At 40.2% G+C, this 12972-nt stretch overlaps 1 protein-coding gene across 1 annotated transcript in view; it reads left to right on the forward strand.

The window, feature by feature from the left end:
• Nucleotides 1–11882: 11882 nt before the first annotated feature.
• Nucleotides 11883–12972, forward strand: part of fam49a (family with sequence similarity 49 member A) — a 36604-nt gene continuing 35514 nt past the window's right edge. Inside the window, exon 1 of the mRNA XM_034900701.1 lies at nucleotides 11883–12034. The gene's annotated coding sequence lies outside the window, so the exon portion shown is untranslated. The remainder of the gene's footprint in view (nucleotides 12035–12972) is intronic.

Consider the following 12972-nt stretch of genomic DNA (forward strand, 5'->3'; position numbering starts at 1 on the left):
TCTCTCTCTCTCTCTCTCTCTCTCTCTCTTCCTCTTGGCTCCTACTCTTCGTTCACAAGCAGCACCGCCTCGGTAGTCACGCTCTGATGCCTCGGCTGATTGCATAAGAACATGGTGTCAAAACGCCACTCAGTCATCGCCAGCGGCGACAGTGGTGGAACACCAACCCCACATCCCACAATAAAACAGCATGTTTGGGGGGGGGGGGTGAGGTGAGCATTGCTCGGACGGTTTCCAGTACTGATACAGCACTGTTGATACAGGTTCTTCCATGGTGTACAACAACCCTTCTGTTGTTTTTTTCACCGTTTTTTTTAGATGTTTTTTACATATTTTCTGACGCTTTTTTGACTATATCTCACTAAGACCAACTAATTTCAAATAGTTCTACACTTATTTTTGGAATTCAAGGTCAATAAATCTCATTTGTAGGATAGTACACCTAATTTTGATTTATTATCAAATTATCAGATTTATTATTATTTAATAATGAATTATTTGGACTTATATTAGAGGAACCTATGTTGATGGATAATCACAGATTTACATTATACATGGTAGGAGACTGTTTTGAAACATTTCAATTTTTTCAAATGCTATACAATTGATTATAAAAGCAGCAATCAAGTACTTGCAAGTGTACTTACCTAATTGTAATTTGGTTAAAAGGAAACCCCTATTTTTGATATAGTAGTTCAAATTTGACCCCAGTGCCACACGAAGGATAAGGAACCTTTCAACAAAACATGTTGAAAACAATAGGACTACTGAAAACAATAAAACTGACATATAAAACCTGTTTGAAGTTGTGTTCTCAGGAGATCATACTTTTAAAGTTTTATTCATTGGTTTTTGGCAACTTGGGGGCAGCAAAACAAGCTAAAAACAGATCTTTGACTTTTATCAATTCATTTGATGAGAAGATCCAGTTGATTGGAAATAGATAAGACATTTTCTAACACAACAACCACATGAAATGGATATCATGAATGCTAGTCATGATTCTTGGTTTTTGGTAATTTTGCGCAGGAACTGTCCTTTAAGAGCAAGCAACAAATGCTCTTCTAGTACACCTATACTGCCTGAATCCAAACCACCCCCCTCAATGTCTGCCACTAATGTGATGACAAAGCCTGGGGTGTGGGTGCACAACAGCTTGAGAATGCTGTGGGTTAAAGTGTTAAGGTCTGCTATTCTCTCATGAATGATTTCTATAACTCGTTCTGTCTCACAAATGCACTCACATACAGTAATCAGTCGGCTGCCCCATGGCTGCTGCTGCTGCTGTTTTCTGACATGTCTCTGCTAATTCCCAAGTGGATCTCCGGCCATCGAATGGGACGAAAAGGGAGACGTTGTTGCCATCGGTAACCCTAGAGTCCTTTGCAAAAAGCCTCCCCAGTGAGACAGAGGTGCAGTTTTCACTGGCAGATCAGTGCGGAAAGGATGGAGAAGAGAGGGGAAAAAATAAGAGAGAAAGATGGACATACATGATTAACGGCAAGCAGCATCCAACCGCTATCAGCGCAACCGGGGTCTGGAGGCTCCAACTTTGATAATGATTGAGTGAGCTGCAAAGAAAACAGGCATAAAAGAGAGACAGAGGATAGTGGAAGGGGGTTATTACCAAGTTAATTAGATCAAAATGCTCAGAAATATCCAACAAGTCTCCAAAGTCTGGAGAGCCTGGCAGATCTGAGAAAGGTTAAGTGTGTGTGTGTGTGTGTGTGTGTGTGTGTGTGTGTGTGTGTGTGTGTGTGTGTGTGTGTGTGTGTGTGTGTGTGTGTGTGTGTGTGTGTGTGTGTGTGTGCGTGTGTGCGTGTGTGTGTGTGTGTGTGTTGGGGGGGAATAGGAAGAATGACAGGAGTAACTCTACCTCCGGTACAGTAGGTGGCGGTTTTTCAAAACACAGTTGGCTTTTTCTTCCGGTTGACCTATTGACCGCTACTAACTTAGTAAAATGGAACATCTTAATGTTGCATTTACACACTCTGTCACAATGTAGGAAAGCACAGTGCTCTCGCCAAATGACTGACAACTTGTTGGGCTCATTATGTCCAACCAGTGTCAGGTGGAATTAGCAAGCTAACTTTGTTAGCATTAGCTCTCTCCCTTCACTTTTTTGCTGAGACACAACTTTGACAGCCCCGGAGATGGACAGTCGGTTTAGCCATATCCGGGTTTCTGCTGCTGCCTTGGCAGGGAGTAACAGATGGACCGCAGGCTCTTTGCTGCCATAGAAAGTGAAAGATTTGAACCAACAGATCCCATTGTTCTTGATGGAGACCAGTGGCTTAGCGTTACTGCGCAGCCTCCAGCTAGCTTCACGACATAGTTGTGATGTGGGCAAGATGTCTGAAAGTTGTAAGTCTTCTGGTAGCTGTCTGCGTGCGTCCCCTTACAATATTGGGATGTGTCGACTATGTGACGGTAAGTTGCGTGGTTATGACGCAATTGTTAGCCTATTTTTACAAAAACATCAGCTACGGAGTCAAACCGTGAGGTACAAGGTAATGAAGCCTTTAATTACATTGTTGCGTTTCTTTAGAAATTAACAATGGACAAATAGAGTCTTAAAATGCTTCAGATGTATTGTTATTCGCTGTCAAAATGACACCAAAATGAATGGCAGTCAATGGGATGCTAACTCCAGGTGATGGCTTTTTAGCATTAAAATGGCGCCATGGGAGCTACACTTAGAGAGGTGAGGCTAACCTCCTTGTTTGCTGCCAATGGCCCGCCGCTGATTTGGGCATTGCAGTTTTGTTGTATTGTGTCATTGCAACGACTACGACTCACAGCGACAACGGATTATTTCTGGCTCAAAAACCACCCCAGGGGAGTCTGGAGAGGCCGGTGTTAGGTGTTTACATGGCGTATGAGAAATTGGGGTACTGCCTAGAATGCCTAGATCGTAGAATATAATCAGTTTTTTAAGCTGCTTGTGAACACACTGATTGTGAGGCATGTCTGTGGTGTTTCTTCTAAACATTAATGCAGACAGGCTGCAGACAAAGTCAGATTGGACAGTCAGCAAACAGCCAGCTGCGTGCAGCCCGGATTAAGCAAATGGGCCTCCGGCAAAGCCAGGAGCTTCCCCTGAACGGAAATGTATTTTATTTCCTAGCCCTCATTTTAATGTGTTTTTTTCCTATCCCTCCTTCCCCTAAGTGGCTTTGTCACTTGCCTGGCTATCAAAATAAATGAGAATTTGTTCTTAATGTCTTGCCTGTAAAAAATAAAGGTAAGTAATAAATGATGAGGTACAGTGAGGGGTCTCTTGTTCTTTAAGCTGTTACATCCCTCACTGTGGTAGTTTAGGGAAAAAAATGAAATACTTGAAAGTGCATACAACGAGGAGCAGTTAAGTGTAGTGTGTTGTCCACTAGTCTGGTGTTTCCACAACCGGAGCGCTGACATTTGGCTGCCTAGCAGTAGTGTTGACAAACTGACAAAAGAGCCGGTTAATTAACACGACAGTGTCACTGAACCAGGAGAATTGAGTGCCATACGTCAAAGAACCAGCTCACTTCAGGTAAATGAAGGGTAAAAGATGTGAATGTCGCAGGGTGCATGGTAGACAGGCTGTCATGAGGAGAACAGGCAACTGTACGAGACCATAACCATGCCTAATGCATGAGTCTGTGTAATGCATCAGGTGTCTAGCCTCTTGGCAAGTTTTAGTTATCAAAGTCTTTGTCTTGCCTTATGTTTTGTGCATTCCCAAGACTTTATTTTCCGGTTATGTACTGTACGTGATGCCAAACAGGACGGCTGTGAAGAATGTGAAAAATCTTAATCTTAATTGATTTTAAAATGGGACTCAAACCCTAGTCTCCTGGGTCATGTGGTTGTTTGAACCATCCACAACCCCAAACCATCCACTCTTAGGGCCCTAATGCACCTGCACCCATGTGTTTGCCCATGGGCGTGCTGGTCTTACAGGGAGGTGTGTTCAGGTGCATTCTTGGTGTATTGCTATCTTCAGGGAGCAGGAAGTGAATGCGCATGACCAACAAAATCCTGGTCTAAAGTTAATAACGCAGCATGTCATTATGAATTTTTAAAGATTATTTTTGGAAATTTTCAGCCTTTATTTTGATAAGACAGCAGAAGTGCGCCGAGGAGCAAACCGCTATACTGTATAAATACCCTATAATGTAATGTTCCCATTGTCTTTTGTTTGTGTGTGTGTGTTTGGTGTACAGTATAGCTGATTAAAAAACAAGTCAATGCAGCCGTTAGCAACAGTGCGTTGGCATCCTGCCAAGGATGGGCATTTGAAGATAAGAACGCTATGGGCAAACAGAGAATGGAGCACCAACATGGCATTTGTTTCTGTGTTTCATCCCACCTCCAGAATGTTAATATTGCTGTGTGTATTAGTATGCTCTCAGCATGCATCTGAAGTCACCTCTTAGAAACAACAGCCAATGGCATTATGCCACCACATTAAGCTCATTTTCCAATAAACCATAAACAAGGTTTAGGTGTCCTTGCTCTGGGCCACTACTGGCCCTCGCTGGCCACCATGGGCTCCAACAAGCCTCTGACTTCCAGATTCCCTTTTTAATCCACCTATATCCCATTGCATAACCGTCGCAGGCATTAAAAATCCCAGGAAAGTGTTAAACATTTTGCTGCGTCATGCTTCAGTGATGGAAGACGTTTTCAGATCCTTTACTTACGTAAAAAACCTCAACCACACTGTAAGAGTCCTGCATTGAAAACGTTACTCAAGTATCAGGAAATCATCAAGAAAATGCACAGTAAAAGTACTTAATTCAGAAAAACCCTCACATTTTAGGAACTGGAAACAATCCAAACCGTTCTGTCAATCCACAAAATGTTTAATCGTCAAATCCTTTCAGCTGGACTGTTATATTGCATTGTATTGTTGTATTGTAGTTTAATTTACAGTAAAACATCATATGTGTTTTGTGTGCAAAAATCTTAACTTGTAAAGTAACATAAATGTAATGACGCAAAAAGTACAATATTTTTCTCTGAAATGTAGCGGAGTAGAAGTAGAATGTGGCATGAAAAGAAAAGACTCAAGTAAAGTACAAGTACCTCAAAAGTGTACTTAAGGGAAGTACATGTGTAAATGTACATTTCACCACTGCACTCACATCCAACTCTAAGCGCTGTCTCCTCAGGAGATTATGGGATTTCATGTCATCTTGTCACAATAAAGGAAACATCACATTGCAAAGGATAACATGTAGCATACATTTGCAATATTACAGTTAAATAACAGGGTCTGCCTGTGGCTTATAGGAAGGATAGAGTCTTTAAAAATCCTCCAAACGTTTTTGTAATTCATTTTATTCCTTTGTTGTTTCATGTAGCCAATGTTATGCTTTTTTTATCCCTTGCTTATTTCTGATTAAATTGTGGATGTCAGGACATTTGCTCATAATATAATTGTTTTTCTCTTCCTTCCTGGTGAGATTCCTTCTGTAAGCCCCTAGGGTTTTTCTCAATCTTAATCTTTCTTTTATTTCAGTTAAATGCTGTGTTTCTGTTGTCTGGATTTTATTGTGCAACTAAATAAACACAAATAAATAAAAAAAAAAATCAATTTTAACATTACTCTCCAGCTAAAATGATACAGCATGAAACATGTAACGTAATCCTGATACTGTGGGTGCAGACTCCACCCGCAGGTACTGCGCTGTGTTCATAAATCATCAAGCATAAAGTGTATAAATATACAAAGAAGGTATACGACATGGATGGGAAGGCGCTTTAAGTGTAACAGCTTAGAAGATTTTGCAATAAAATGACACTTTTGAAGAATGCCCAAACTGTAGGTCATACTTCTATACTACTGATTAGTTTTGCATTATCCACTGAAGTACAGATTATAATCCACACAGTTGAAAACTGTGCCGATGCGGAGTGTGGTGAGCTGCTGCCACCCAGAGGAATAGTGTATGTTTACAAGTCATGTGAAACCTAGTTATCACTGTGAAGAGAAGGGTCACATTGGAGATGACCTGCCAAAGTGTGTGATAGTTTGAGACAATGTCAGTTTCCATCGCTCCAACATCATCAGGCAATGGTTCGCGGCACACAACCGGCTAATGATGGAGGTCCTCTCACCATATTCCTTTACCCCGATGAGGAATGTTTCTCAGCATGGAGATGGAAAGTATATGATCACCAGCCTGGCTGCCAGCATGTGATGACATCCCAGCAGATGCCTGCAGAGGCTGGATAAGACACTCTAAAAGAAGGTATTTGTTGTGATGTGGATAAGAACAGATAGGAACGTCAGGAGGTGTGGGAAAGCTGCACTGTGATTCCTACAGCGCTGCATGTACAGTTTTTCCTAAGGAGATTGTCCTATGTTCACATTTTCTTTGTGCTATGCAGTGCTGTCTTTTCCTTTCTGTATCGGAACGACATAATCTGTCAACAACTGACATTAGAAGCAAGGAAAGCATGAATCTGAATCTTGTCTAGTCTCTTGCAATCAATGTCTCAACAATTTACAATAATTGCCAACAAAACGTCAGCCCTAGTTTACATAAGAATATCCCTCCAGAGTACACTGGTATATTGACAACATGACTATGCAATTCTTATGCTTGTCTGCTTTATTTCGCCATAGCAAAATACAGCCATTGCAAACTTTTAATTTCCTCGTGGGAGTCATCCCAAAAGGATCCATAAAGAGAAGTCTAAGTCTAACGTGTAAAGGTCATACTCACTGTACTCTCACTGTATCACTAAACAATGTTCTGCTGTTTACTGGGAGGTACAGTTGCTGCATGCTCATACATGTTTTACCTGTACGTCCTAGTAGTGTAGCTCCTTCACGCTTTCTCCATATCTTTCAAATGGAACAGTGTACAGCTGCTTCGTGTTCATTGACAGGGTGTCTTTTCAGCACCGTGTCAATGGTTGAGATGCGGACTGTTTGGGGGTTTTCAAAAATGGTATTGTCCTCTATAATGGCACTCTTAATAAAGTCCTATGGCATTGTTTTCTACAACCATGGTGCAAATAGCCTCCAGCTGTTTAGGTGTGAAACGGGACCCTCTGCCACCCATGGGAAGTTGTCTTATAGTACAAAATTGAGTAAGATAAAATGTTACTGTTTACATGTAAAGTATACTTACCGTATATTGTAAAATGCAAGTGGACTACTTTAATATATGTAGCATTACAGAAAGTATAAAGTATTATAATACAGTGCCTATTGTTAAATTACATACCTGTTCTGCACATACGAAAAGTCTGAATGATTAAGGACACATGTTGTTCTCCCAACATTTGGCTGCACCCTTCGATCAGCCTCGCTATTGTAAGCCCATGATTGAGAACGTGGTCTACAAGTGTGGCTCTTATCTCATCAGGAACGCGCATGGTGTGTCCTCTTCCTCTGTTTGCCTCCCAACTCCTCCCCCACGCAGCCTCACCTCGGCCACCCTCCTCTTCCTCTTCCTCTTCTTCTTCTCTCTGGCTGTTGACCCCGTCCAATTAACCAACTACCACTTTGCTCAAGCCATGGTGTCTCTCTCTTTCTCATGGGCAGCCAAGTTCTCTGGGCGGGCAAAGCAGAGAAAGTGGAGGTAACCTTGCCCCTTATGACCTCATAAGGGGAAGATTCCAGATCGGCCCATCTGAGCTTTCATTTTCTCAAAGGCAGAGGGACTGCAGATGAAAAAAAAGCCTTTCGCTAACTCTAGCATATTGACAGAAATGTTCATTAATATGCACAGTCCCTGTAATAAATAAATAAGAAATAAAGATATATATATATATATATAGTACAGACCAAAGGTTTGGACACACCTTCTCATTCAATGCGTTTCCTTTATTTTCCTAACTATTTACAGTGTAGATTATCACTGAAGGAATCAAAACTACAAATGAATACATGTGGATGCACTTAATTTAACAAAAAAGTGTGAAATAAGTGAACTCTGCTCTCTAGAGAATCTACAGAGTGGGCGGCTGTGGCTCAGTGGTAGAGCGGTTGCCTGCCAATCGGAAGGTTGGTGGTCCGATCCCCGCCCCTGCAGTCATTGTCGAAGTGTCCTTGGGCAAGACACTGAACCCCGAGTTGCCCCCTGTGCTGCGCATCGGAGTGTGAATGTGTGTGAATGTTCATCTGATGAGCAGGTGGCACCTTGTACGGCAACCCCGGCCACAGTGTATGAATATGTGTGAATGGTGAATGTTTCCTGTATGATGTAAAAGTGCTTTGAGCAGTTAAGACTGGAAAAGCGCTATATAAATGCAGCACATTTACAATGTCATGAAAATAAAGAAAACGGATTGAATCAGAAGGTGTGTCCGAACTTTTGGCCTGTACTGTATATAACTTTATTTATGAAGAAGAAAGGGTTTGAGAAAAAAAAATGTCTTTTTTATTACAACTTTAATGAGTTTTTATTACAACTTTGAGAGTAAGTTTTGGGTTTAGCATTGATTGCATTATAGCTCAAAATCTAGCCAAATTTTCTCCAATGTTCCGACCTAACTGATTCAACGCTAGTGGGGGTGCAGTGAGGATCATGTACTCCTGCCAATTTGGCAACAGGGAGATTAAGCTCAATACTTTTTTGTTATTTGATAAATCCTGTACAGAAGATTTAGTGCAATATCTTCATAGTCTGGAAATAACCTTTAACAGTCACCATCAGTAAAAAAGATGAATTGCCAAGTTAGTAACACTTACAGTACAAGGAATGTACCTTGTTGGTTGATGCATACATTAACAAACATATTAAACATTAACATAAAATAATAGTTTCTTGTGACATTATGATGAATGCTTCACTGCAAGTTATGGCAACAAGCGATCTCCACCAGGTGTCACTTTTGGACAATTTTACACAGCTGGACAATCTGTGTGGCATTCTACTGTAGACATAATGTTTGACAAACCGATGGAGGAGACATTTTCATTATTGCTCTTTTCATGGCAGCCATAAAAAATGGTTTAAAAATCTGGATCAGTGTTTCCCGAAGCCCTAGACCACGTCCTTAAACGTCTTATTTTGTCCACAACTCACAGATATTCAGTTTACTGTCACAGAGGAGTAAAGAATGTTATAGAAATAGACGTTCTAGAAAAATACTCACATTTAAAAACCTGAAATCTAACTTGTTTTTTAAATAAACAATGACTCAAACCGATTAATCAATTATCAAAGTATTTGGCGCTGAATTTACAGTTTACAACTAACTGATTATCTGGTTAATTGTTGCAGTTCTAGACCAAACAGTTAGTAAAGTCTATGCATTCAGGTTTCTTATGTTCTAAATTGACCTGGTAGGTAGACTGGATAGTGAAAATGTCTGCTTTGTCATATAAATTTCCATCAACCTTTTTAATTACTGTCTTTAAGGAAAGTATATGTTTACAATGTCACAATACAGTCCACATGGAGTGTGCTCGGCTGTGTAGAAAGTGTCCGTCTAGTGCTCTTCACTTTGGGACGCTACTACCTTCAACCTTTTAAAACTATGTATTTTCAGTACAGTACATTACAGTGGTGAAAAAAGCACCTGACCTTCCATCATTACAATAAACATGTCATAGTTCCATAACTGACATGATGCAACACATCCGCGGGTGATTATAACACGTAGTATAGTTCCCAGACCAGAGGTGGAAAGATTACAAAAATATTCTATTGAAGTGAAAGTGAAACTTTTATGTCAGCGCCAGTCAAGTTACCAGCATAAAAGTCTGCTCAAGTGAAAGTAAAGTTACTTAAAGATGTATTTTAAAAAAATATTTTATTCATTTGATTAAATCGCAGTCTTTTGATAAGGACCCAACTTAAGCCAAAAAAGCAACAACAAAAATGGCCAAAAAGCAAAAAAGAAAAAAAACACTACAAAAAAGTTACAAACAAATTTTAAATTTGAGTTTGATGACAGATTTTTACACAACAACATTTGAGCTTTTTTAATGATTTAAAATGTAGCAAAGTACTATACTTTAACCCCCATGTTGTCCTCGGGTCAAATTGACCCGTTGTCCTATATCAATGTTCATTTTAATTACCCAAAAATAACATGAGTGATTCCACACAACGCTCTTCGGCAAGTACAAATCTCTACTTTCATTCATTTTGGGGTGTCTTATTATATCAATTTTATTGCATTTGAAAAACAAATTGAAGTGGTTTTGAAATAGTATTAAGTAAAAGTTGACATATTTCAGTCAATCCTGGTCAATTTGACCCGAGGACAACATCAGGTTTTAATGAACTGTACTTAAGTAAAAAGTAAAATTACACATTTTAAAAACTACTCTAAAAAGTAAAAGTACACAATAAAACTTATCAATTCCAGTCAAGTAATTGTAATTGTAATGTGTTACTTTCCACCTCTGTGCTGGACAGAGTAATTAACACTCATGCTGACTGTGTCTTACAGTGTGTGGGTGGATGTGACGTTACTGTAAAGGAAACTGAACCCGAGCGGGCGGGTGGTAGTGGAAGACGCGGGTGTACTTGTCCCTTCTACTCCTGCGGGGGTATGTTTACCTTGTACATACTGTACCTTCAGCCACACTGCTGACAACAATGAGATCCAAACCTTTCCCACATCAAAGGGTCCAGTATTCGTCGTGGCAACCTGATACGGCAACACACACAGAAATAAAGCATCAGCGAGCTGCATGAGGCCTCGCGCTGAAAAGACTGCATGTGTTGACTGTAGAGCCTTGACATTTTAAAGGCTCCGTGTGTGTGTTTTTGTTGCTTTGCGCTGCAGCCAAGGGCCAAGTATGAAAGCCCCCCCCCCTAATTCTAAAGACCCACTAATGTTCAAACATGCCTTTGCTTTCATCCATCAATCTTGGTGCTGGCTAAGACCAGCACAGGCAGTTTACTGTGATGTGATGTAAACCCCAACTTAGTTGTGAATGTTACAGTATGAAGCCAAAAGCAGAGCATTTTGATTGTTCAACAAAAACAGCTTAAGTGCACAATAATACAAATAAATAAACTCTGCAATTCTTAATTCAAATTTGCTTATTTTGGGCTAGAACTTACTGTTTCAATATAGATTATTCTGACATGTATTTTCTTGCCTAAGCAATACTTTATTTTTTTGATGAAATGTAAAATGTATAGTGAAATATGCCAATTATACTTTCTTAGAGACCAATATGACTCCTTCAAATTGTTAGTGTTGTACGACCAATAGACCAAACCCCAAAGATATTAGGTTTACTGTCATAAAGAAATCCTCATATTTGAGAAGCTGTCAGTAAAAACCACAAAGAAGATTAATTCATATACATATGCAACCGCTGCTTAATTTTCCGTCAACTGACTAATTATCCAATAAACAAATGTCACATCCTGAATATGATCAAAAATGAAGCTTACATATTGAGGGAAGGATGCAGGTCATTTGGATGTGGATTTGTCTTTGAGTGTATGTTTGGGCCTTCTGAGAGTGTGTGGACCAGCTTTTGGCAATGTTGACTATAGTTTAAAGATGTTTATCAGAGCACTGGAGAGATTCAGTTCCCACTTTTGAGAGCACTTAGACAATGTTTCTAGCATATAAAAACATAACACATACAACACTGGAAGAGGTAAGATGGAAATGTAACTGGAATCCATGAAGGAAATAGGCTACGATTTGCATTTTCAGGTGGTCAAAAAAATAATAGCTCTATAAACATGTAGCACATATAACATACAACAACACTTAATCCTTAAAGAAAGAATACTACGTAAATGTTTTGTGTTTTTATTATAAAAGTTGAAGAAATCTTGGAACTACTATGCACACAAAAAAATAAATACAATGGCGGATCTAATTGGCTCATTTCGCACAGTCCCTAATATTGACCAATTACAAATGTGAATGGGCGGGGCTTGAAACTCGACATTTTCTTCTTCGTTTTTCTGGTGCCAGAGGGAGGGGTAAGTGCTGAGAGTGTTGTTGTGTGTCGCTGCTGGGGACAGACAGAGCTGGCCAAGGTTGCTGAAAGTACTGCTGAGACCAACATAACATCCTAAAAAGTACTACCCCAAGAGACACACTGGTGAGTTTTTGTTTTAAGCCAACTTTTACTCGTGTTTAGTGGGCGCTAAATTAGATTTACGTCACCTGGTGTCGTGCCAAGTTCTGTATCCCCGTCAAATCAGGGACTGTCAAACGAGTTCACATGGGATGAGATGCCGGGGAGGAAGCGCCAACTTGCTAGCTAAGATTAGCCGAATTCTGAGCGCTGAAGTGAGATATGTGGTGGCGTGAAGCGTTGTGCAAAGACTAGACTTTTATTAAAGTACCTCTTGTGCACTGTTTAGGCTTTCTGACTGTTTTATTGAGGAAATAACCTTTGCTGGGTTTGCTTGACAGCAGTGCCGGGGCTAACAGGCGGATTCTGGCTAGCCAGCGAACGTAGCTTGAAAGTAGCACCCCGAAATTGAGCCACATTTCATTTGAGTTTCCCCAATGATTTAGTTATTGCTTTATTTCGATCCTTAATAACGTGATTGAACACTCGAATGAGGGAAGTGAGTGAGGGTGTGAAAAATGAAATTCTTTGGGACCCTTGTTTGCTCCAAGTTATAACAATTTAACAACTCTTTCCATCCGCAATCACTGCATTTAAACAACTGTGTAGCGTTCAGCACTGCCTGACATCGGTGTGCTGTACTTATACAGGCAGGTGGTTGGATCATAATATGAGTTCTTTACTTTCTACTGTTTTAATGTGGGACATTTTCAACCTGTCTAACCGGGGAAATAACCCTCTTGTTGATGCCCGACAACAGCAGCTGTTTCTTTATCTTCTCTTGACATGAGCTTCCAATGAGTGACTCTATTTCGCCCCATTGTGTATTATTGGAGTACACACTTCATTACATCCAGCTACACCAAAACCTCATTGCCCATGGCTCATTCAGTCCTGTATAATGAGTTAAAGCAGTGTTGAGGTGTAGATGATGGTACCCAGTAAAGCTCAGTATGGGGTGG

This window comes from Etheostoma cragini, chromosome 18 (assembly GCF_013103735.1).
Source record: "Etheostoma cragini isolate CJK2018 chromosome 18, CSU_Ecrag_1.0, whole genome shotgun sequence".
Classification (NCBI taxonomy): domain Eukaryota; kingdom Metazoa; phylum Chordata; class Actinopteri; order Perciformes; family Percidae; genus Etheostoma; species Etheostoma cragini.